Below are 9,220 nucleotides of genomic sequence, written 5' to 3' on the forward strand. Positions count from 1 at the left end.
CTGCCTTATGACCCAGCAATCCCACTGCTGGGCATACACACTGAGGAAACCAGAATTGAAAGAGACACATGTACCCCAATGTTCATCGCAGCACTGTTTATAATAGCGAGGACATGGAAGCAACCTAGATGTCCATCAGCAGATGAATGGATAAGAAAGCTGTGGTACATATACACCATTAATGGACTATTACTCAGCCATTAAAAAGAATACATTTGAATCAGTTCTAATGAGGTGGATGAAACTGGAGCCTATTATACAGAGTGAAGTAAGCCAGAAAGCAAAACACCGATACAGTATACTAATGCATATATATGGAATTTAGAAAGATGGTAACAATAACCCTGTATACAAGGCAGCAAAAGAGACACTGATGTATAGAACAGTCCTTTGGACTGTGTGGGAGAGGGAGAGGGTGGGATGATTTGGGAGAATGGCATTGAAACATGTATAATATCATATATGAAACGAGTCGCCAGTCCAGGTTCGATGCACAATACTGGATGCTTGGGGCTGGTTCACGGGGACGACCCAGAGGGATGGTACAGGGAGGGAGGAGGGAGGAGGGTTCAGGATGGGGAACACGTGTATACCTGTGGCAGATTCATGCTGATATATGGCAAAACCAATACAATAGTGTAGAGTTAAAAAATGAAAAAAAAATCTTTCAGGTAATTTATCTTTCAAATAAACTTACATAAATGCACAAGACATTTTCATTTAAAGGGATAAAACCCATAGTAGAGAAGTTTGAAGGGTAAAGGTTAGATGGAGAAAAAATTTAAATACAGCAAATTATTTTTAATAATTTGCAAATGTTTACAAAATGTTTCCCTTGAAATGCACTGTTACATTAAAATTTCCTTTTGGGAGTTGAAAAATCAAGTGGACAACTATATTTTTTAACAAATATTTCATGTTAATATGTAAAAAGATAAAAATGTTAGTTGCTCAGTTGTGTTCCCTCTTTGTGATCCCATGGACTGTGGCCTGCCAGGCTCCTATGTCCATGGAATTCTTCAGGCAAGAGTATTGCAGTGGGTTGCCATTTCCTTCTTCAGGGGATCTTTCTCATTCAGAAAGTCTCCCACATTACAGGCAGATTCCTCACTGTCTAAGCCACCAGGGAAGCCCCAATATTAATATATAAGCTTACATTAAGTTATATTGTTATTTCAGTATAAAATGCCACTAGTAGATAATAGATGGGGAAACAATGGAAACAGTGAGAGACTTTAATTTTTTGGGCTTCAAAATCAATGCAGATGGTGACTGCAGCCATGAAATTAAAAGACACTTGCTCCTTGGAAGGACAGTTATGACCAACCTAGACAGCATATTAAAAAGCAGAGACATTACTTTGCCAACAAAGGTCCATCTAGTCAAAGCTATGATTTTTCCAGTAGTCATGTATGAATGTAAAAGTTGGACTATAAAGAAAGCTGAGCCCCAAAGAATTGATGCTTTTGAACTGTGGTGTCAGAGAAGACTCTTGAGAGTCCCTTGGACTGCAAGGAGATCCAACCAATCCATCCTAAAGGAAATCAGTCCTGAATATTCATTGGAAGAACTGATGCTAAAGCTGAAGGTCCAATACTTTGGCCACTTGATGCAAAGAACTGACTCATTTGAAAAGACCCTGATGCTGGGAAAGACTGAAGGCAACAGGAGAAGCGGACGACAGAGGATGAGATGTTTGGATGGCATCACCAACTCAATTGACATGAGTTTGAGCAAGCTCTGGGATTTGGTGATGGACAGGGAGGCCTGGCGTGCTGCAGTCCATGGGGTTGAAAAGAGTCGGACACAACTGAGTGACTGAACTGAATATAGCAGTATTATAAACTAGAAAATTAGATAAGGATTATCCAACCAGTCCATTCTAAAGGAGATCAGCCCTGGGTGTTCTTTGGAATGAGTGATGCTGAAGCTGAAGCTCCAGTACTTTGGCCACCTCATGCGAAGAGTTGACTCATTGGAAAAGACTCTGATGCTGGGAGGGATTGGGGGCAGGAAGAAAAGGGGACCACAGAGGATGAGATGGCTGGATGGCATCACCGACTCGATGGACATGAGTTTGAGTGAACTCCGGGAGGTGGTGATGGACAGGGAGGACCAGCGTGCTGCGATTCATGGGGTCGCAAAGAGTCAGAGACAACTGAGTGACTGAACTGAACTGACTGATAAACTGGAAAATTAGATAAGGGTTACATGCTACATTATAAATGAAAGGAGTATATAAAAATTCACCCACTTTCAAACTAACAGTAGCATTTTCCTTTGACATTCAGACTCTTTTTCTCTGAATTATTTCCTAATTATAATTATTTACAATAGACAATATTTGGAAATGGTCAAAATCTTCAACAGTGTAATTGAATACTATGAAGCCATTAAAATGGACATTTCAAAGAAATTTTTAATGGCACAGAAAAGATTCTACAATGATATAATGAGTGGAGGAGTCAGAGAACAAAACTGAAAATACAATGTGACTTCAATTTAGTATTTCCATCCTCCACTAGAAATAGAGTGTGAGAATGACAGTGAGAAAGGAAGAATGGAAAATGCACAGTAAGAGCGTTGAAAGGAAATCAAATCAGCAAAATGTTGACAAAATTACCTCCGGGTGATGGCATATAAGAATTTAATTTTCTAAGTTTTTCTTTATTTTTGAGTTTTTATAGTGATAATAACTTTTGTTAACAAAATTTCCTCCTTATTTTCTGTGTATTTTTTTTTGACATCTATACTACCAGCAGGTACTGCAGCAATGATCATGTTAACTCTTCCACAAAACTGGGATTTCCTGAGGAAGAGAGCCTTGTTTATTTATCTTTATACTCTCAGCACATAGAGCTTAACAAATGTTTGTTAAATTTCAAAGCTTGAGATAATGGAAAAAAAAAAAACACCTCACAATATAACTAACACCCAACTCTCAGGGCTTTGGACCTTCCCTTGCGGCTCAGATGGTAAAGAATCTGCCTGCAATGAAGGAGACCTGTGTTTGATCTGTGGGTTGGGAAGATCCCCTGGAGGAGGGCATGACAATCACTCCAGTATTCTTGCCTGGAGAATCCCATGGACAGAGGAGCCTGGCGGGCTGCAGTCCATGGGGTCACAAAGAGTCGGACACGACTGAGCCACTAAAGAAACAAAAAAATCAGAGTACTCATCCTCTAGTCCAAGTGCTAACATCTGTCACATTGTTCTATCTATCTATCATCTTTCTATCTATATCATTGCTGGTGTCATATGTCACCCTTACAGAATAAAAACACTCTTCTACACAAACATAATACCATTACCACAATCAAGAAATTTAATACTATGTATCCCATGGATGGAGGAGCCTGGTAGGCTGCAATCCAAGGGGTCACTGAGAGTCGGACACGACTGAAGTGACTTAGCATCAACAGCAGCAGTAATATTATATTCAAATTTCCCCAATTGTCTGAATAATTTTTATAGCTTTTCATTTGTTTGTTTAATTCAAGACCCAAACAAGGATCAAACATTGCATTTAGGTGATAGGTTACCCTAGCCTCTTTTACTCTAGGTAAGAAAAGGTGTTTTTTTTTTTTTTTTTTTAACCTAAAAGAGGGTTCTGGGCTTTTTTTTTGACTTTCATGACCACCATTTTTAAGCATCTAGGCCAGGTGTTTTATAGAATGTCCACAATTTCAGTTTGTCTGACTGCTTCCTCACAATTAGAAGCAGTTGAAATATTTTTGACAAAAATACTAAAAAGATGATATAATGTCTTCCTTAAATGTATCACATTTGGAGGTACATAATACCCACTTGTCCCATTATATTTATGCTATTTTTAACAGAAGTTTTAAAAGTTTTGTAATTCCTTTGAACTGCCATCATGGCTTTATCCCACAAATTTGGATAAGTAAATTCATTTCATTCAATCCTAAATATCAACTTCCACTATAACTTCTTTAACCCATAAATTACATAGATATGTGTTTTGACATTCCTAACTAAATGTTATTTACTATTTTTTAGACTTCATATTTTGAAATAATTGAAATTACTGGAAATTTACCTGAAAGTTTCAGAAAGGTACACAAAGCTCCTGCATATCCAGCTTTTGAGCACTTCCTGGCTGGCATATCAAAATATTTCAGATTTGCACTTTCCTAATCCTGATGTGGCGGAGAAGGCAGTGGCACCCCACTCCAGTACTCTTGCCTGGAAAGTCCCATGGACGGAGGAGCCTGGTGGGCTGCAGTCCATGGGGTTGCTGGGAGTCGGACACGACTGGACGACTTCACTTTCACTTTTCACTTTCATGCATTGGAGAAGGAAATGGCAACCCACTCCAGTGTTCTTGCCTGGAGAATCCCAGGGATGAGGAAGCCTGGTGGGCTGCCATCTGTGGGGTCGCACAGAGTCGGACACGACTGAAGCGACTTAGCAGCAGCAGCAGCAATCCTGACGTGGAGACAGACAATATTCTAAGGATCTTGGTCCCTTTTACGTGTGTGTCCAGTCGCTTAGTTGGGTCCGACTCTCTGTGGCCCAGTGGACTGTAGCTCATGGGGCTCCTTTGTCCATGGAATTTTCCAGCCGAGAACACTGGAGTGGGTTGTCATTTTCTTCTCCAGGGGATCTCGCCAACCCAGGGATTGAACCATGTCTCCTACGTCTCCTGCATTGGGAGGCAGGTTGTTTATCGTTAGTGCCACCTGGAAAGCCCTGGTACCTTTTATAAGGTGCGTGTTTGGGTGATCAGTCACTTCAGTCATGTGACGATACCCCCCAGGCTACTCTGTCCATGGGATTCTCCAGGCAAGAATACTGGATACAAGGTAATGAAATTTAAAAACAGGATCTGGGCACTACATGCTTTCTTTTTTTGTGTTTTTAAGTGACTATAATGAGACATCCTGAGATGGAGATGAGTGCATGAATTTGTAAGTCAAAACACAAGGTTCCAGTTACGACCAGGCAAGTTGCCAGCTGTGTAACCTAGGGGCATTATCCTCCCTGATATTTGGTTTCCTCATCTTTAAAATAGTTACTTAAAAAAATAGTAACAACAAAAACAATAATGATAACAAAGAAAGGAAGGGTAATGATATCTGATTATAGTAATCTGATGGGTACTATACTAAGTTCTTCTATACTTAATTTTCACAACAATATTGTTATTATGCTCATTTTACAGATGAAGTAAATGAAGACCATAATAAAATATTTATACCATTTGAATAAAATGAAGTATGTGGAAGTGATATGGATTCGAATTGTTTGGGTCCACTTATATGCGAATTTTTTTCAACAGTTAATACTACAGTACGTGATGGCATCACTGACTCGATGGACGTGAGTCTGAGTGAACTCCGGGAGTTGGTGATGGACAGGGAGGCCTGGCGTGCTGTGATTCATGGGGTTGAAAGGAGTCGGACACGACTGAGCAACTGAACTGAACTGAACACTATCTAAGGCTGAATGAGGGGATATGGGACCTCGGATTCAGAGGAATAACAAGCAGATTTGGAGGGTCAAGTGTAAAATATACACAGATTTTGGACTTAACCTCCAAGTTGTTCAAGGGTCAATTGTATATGTATACATATAATCACTCAATTATTTATTGATTCAATCAGTGAGTATCTATTAAGTATTTACTAAGTACCATATGCAGTTTTTATGCTAAGTATAAAATAAAACAATGTATACATGTTAAAGTTTATCATTATATATGCATATCTATATGTTTATAACTCCATAGAAAATTTATTTTAAAGTGCCGTACAACCAAAATATAATGTAAGTCACATATGTAATTTAAAATTTCCTAGTAGCTGTAGTAAAATGGCTTTATTAAAGGTGAAATTAATTTTACTTATATATTTTATTTTACATAGTGTATCCAAGATATTGTCATTCTAACATGTAAATGTAAAACAATTATTCATGATATATTTCACACTTTTTTAGTCTTCAAAATCCATCACAGATTTTATACTTAGCACATCTCAGAACAGGCCAGAGCTTAAGTTCACAACAATCACACGTAGTTAGTGGCATCTGTTGGATATTTCAGGTCCAGAATAACATACAAAAACTGATTGGGAGATGGAAGAGGGAGAGGAATTTACCTTTTATTATATATCCTTTCATACTTTAGATTCTTGTATGCTGTGTACTTGTCGCCTAATCAAAGAAATTTGAAAAAATAAATTAATATATTAAAAGCATCATGTTTTTATCTGTGCATGAGTGTGCATTCTTGTCTGTCAGTGGTTTTCAATTGTGGGTGATTCCCTGTCCCCCTCAGAAGACATCTGGAAACTTTTGGAGATATTCTGGGTAGGTGGGTGGGGACCACTGGCATCCAGTGAGCAGATGTGAGGAATGCTGTTATAGATCCTACCATGTATGCTACAGCACCCACCCCCAATAAGGATTATATGACCCAAATATCAATAGTGCTGAGGCTGAAAAACTTCTGTTATGTGCTGTAAAAAGTAAAAATTTCAGTGTCTACTTGTTACCAGGCATTATCAAGACCTGGGTATACAAAGAAGGTTCCCACACAGCACCTGCACTTCAGTGGCTCAGTCTAGTGAGGGAGGGAGACAATAGGCAAGTAATTGCAGAAATGTGATAAATTTTAGAACAGAGTAGAAAGAAGGCATTAAGAAAGAATTAACGTATCTGTAAACATATTCATTAACTAGAAAGCCACTTGTTAGAAACATTAATTTGAATCGAGTAGTTGAAATTGAAGGCTTCCCAGGTGGCTTAGAGGGTAAAGCGTCTGCCTACAATGCAGGAGACCCGGGTTCAATCCCTGAGTCGGCAAGATCCCCTGGAGAAGGAAATGGCAACCCACTCCAGTACTCTTGCCTGGAAAATCCTATGGACGGGGGAGCCTGGGAGGCTGCAGTCCATTGGGTTGCAAAGAGTCAGACATGACTGAGCGACTTCACTTCACTTCTTCACTTCAGGTGGCGCTAGTGGTAAAGAATCTGCCTGCCAATGCAGGAGATTTAAGAGACCTGGGTTCCATCCCTGGGTTGGGAAGATCCCCTGAAGAAGGTCATGGCAACCCACTCCAATATTCTTTGCCTGGAGGATCCCATGTCTAGAGGAGCCTGATGGCCTCAGTCCATGGGGCTGCAAAGAGTCTGACACAACTGAAGCAATTCAGCACGTATATAAGCAGCTGAAATTGAAACATCAATTTCAGAAGTTATTTTCCACCAAATCCTCAGGTTGAGAGTGTAGCACTTTATTCAAAGGCTTTAATGTGCCTCTGTACCACTCTAATGTCAATAAAAGATGTCTGGGAAGAACCCCTAATTTGGTTATAACATCTGTTACTCTATTTCTGTGCTGAGTATTACATTTTGGAACTTTAAATGGACTCTGATATATCTTAAAAAGAATGTGTAACTCATGACTAATTGTTGTTGCTGTCTGAAAGAGATAGCTATATTTTATAAGAACAACAGTCCAAAGGATTATCATGTTTTGCATATTTCTTCCCATGAATGTCTCCACTTTTCTGAGAGGCTCCCAAGTTCCACCATATTTCATTACCTATCAAAGAAATGAGACAAAAACTCAGACTGTGAATTCCACTGGCTTTGTTTAGGTTTTCTTAAACCTTAATGCTCTCATATTTTAGCTTTGGTTTAGTTTTTCACGAGTGAGCTCACAAAGTATTGTACACATCTGTTTGCAGGTTGGAAGGCTGTGCCCTTCTCACTGGCTGCAAACTGCTAATACAAGGGGCAGCACAGGGCCGTGGAGAAGGGCAAGTGCTCTGGTTTGAGTCCTGGTTTCACCTCCTAAGCTGCAGCGCAGCTTACTTAACCTCCCCAAACTTCTGTATCCTTATGTAAAATGTCTATCGTTCAACAAGATCAAACAAGATAACACATTAAATTCACTTATCATTGCTAGGAATGAAGTAATGGGAGCTGTTACTATCCGAATGGCACAAAACAAAAATCAGACTTTTAAGCTACAAGTCAGAATAGAGCTCATGGGTTTTTCTCCACCAGAAATTATTTATGTTTTCATAGTCATTATGTTTCTAAAAAAATAAGTGATTACCTACCTTTTTATTTGAACCTTAATTACAGAAATGTGAGTACTGCTTTGGCACTCTGGGTTGAATTGGTTCACATTTGCATTCACTATTCATTTCTTGCTACCTTTCACCGCTGTGCTGTTAGAATACTGTACTAGCTCCCATTTTTTTTATGTCTATGCTTCTTCCCAGCTAAGTTCACGTTGTGTATTTAAAACTCAACTGTCTTGGATTTTTGGGCCCGCATTATCACACTAACTAAACCTCACTAAATAGTAACCTGTATCTGTTTAGCAACAAACCCATCTTCAACAGCTTGAAAAAATACAGTGCCATTCCACAGAGTTCATCTATACGCAGACAAAAGGCTTCTTCTTGACTGTAATTTCAACAGACCAAGTGATTGTAATGCTACTGTGGTAAAAAATGCAGCTGTGTTTTTCATGCTTTCTAGAAGTTGAGATACAATCTTACAATCATACCACACATAGTTTATTATTCAAACCTCAAAGAGGTTTTGTCTCATTCAAAAAGCTGAAATTATACATTTCATTTGTGTGAAAAGTTATACTGGAATCAATTAATTTTGTACAAAATCTTACATTTCTCTTCTGTCAAAATACCCATTGAATGCCTAATTAAAAGATGCAATAGCTTTCTTCATCTTTAAATATATTGATATTTTATACTACCCTATTTTCATGACAGCAAAAAGTTAATGACCTAATTCAAGATTAGAGGAGGTTATAATAACAGAATATAGGTAATTTCATTGTTTTTCTTATGATTGATATTAATAATGATAATATTAACAGAGAAGAGCATAAATAAAAGGTAAACTAACAATCTAATAGCCTAATGACTTGAGATGAGGGCAACTGAGTGGTAGTTTGAGCATTCTTTGGCACTGACTTTCTTTGGGACTGGAAAGAGAACTGACATTTTCTAATCCTGTGGCCACTACTGAGTTTTCCAAACTTGCTGGCATATTGAGTGCAGCACTTTCACAGCATCGTCTTTCAGGATTTGGAATAGCTCAACTGGAATTCCATTACCTCCACTAGCTTTGTTCATAGTGATGCTTTCTAAGGCCCACTTGACTTCACATTCCAGGATGTCTGGCTCTAGGTGAGTGATCACACCATCGTGATTATC

The sequence above is a fragment of the Bison bison genome, unplaced genomic scaffold (genome assembly GCF_000754665.1).
Source record: "Bison bison bison isolate TAMUID 2011002044 unplaced genomic scaffold, Bison_UMD1.0 scf7180017864361, whole genome shotgun sequence".
Taxonomy (NCBI): Eukaryota; Metazoa; Chordata; class Mammalia; order Artiodactyla; family Bovidae; genus Bison; species Bison bison.